The sequence below is a fragment of the Apaloderma vittatum genome, unplaced genomic scaffold (genome assembly GCF_000703405.1).
Source record: "Apaloderma vittatum isolate BGI_N311 unplaced genomic scaffold, ASM70340v1 scaffold24654, whole genome shotgun sequence".
Taxonomy (NCBI): domain Eukaryota; kingdom Metazoa; phylum Chordata; class Aves; order Trogoniformes; family Trogonidae; genus Apaloderma; species Apaloderma vittatum.
Genome location: NW_009711426.1, coordinates 22,727 through 23,476, shown reverse-complemented (window position 1 = coordinate 23,476; position 750 = coordinate 22,727).

Here is a 750-nt window from a genome sequence, read left to right as displayed (position 1 = left end):
AGAAATCCAAACCAGCACAGAAAACTCAGCTCACAGCAAGAAAACCCCCTCACCGGGGTGGGAAAGTGTCCTGGGCTTGACCAGATTGAAACTAAAGAAATACAGATGTGGGAGGACAAAAAGGACTGAGGAGCTGTCAGTGCAAATATAATGGAGACACCACAACTGTCACAGCACACTATCACATAATTTAACACCTTAAACCCCGCTGGGTTTTGGTTAACTGGCTCTTCAACCTCCTACTTGTGTCAGGCCAACCAAGCTGTTGCTGCTCAGAAAGTGTTTCTCCTCCAAAGGCAATCACCCCTCGCTGCCATTGGGGCAACACAGGCAGTGAGGTGCTGGGGTGGGGTATGGAGAACAGAGGCTGAACAGCCTCAGTCCTCAGCACAGACCTGGAATCACTCAAACAGCAATCCAAAGTGGATCACCTTCATGGGGAGGAGTCCCTGGGGGTTCACAGGTGGCAGGGGCACCCACTTGCCCCACGCCCCAGGACTATTTGCTCAGTTATGCTGGTCCTTGCAGCCATTCTCAGAAACCTCTGCGGGGCAGCCCAGCGCAGGCGTGCCGCAGAGCAAAGAGCAGTGAAGGAGACACGGTGGTTTGTTTCTCTGCTGAGGTTATTGTGACAACTGAATCATCGGGAATTAATCTAACAAAGATAGTGTCGTAAACTTAACAGAAAGAAATATATCCCTCTGGATGTGTGTTATATTTTGAGAATAAACTGAAGAACACATCATTCCT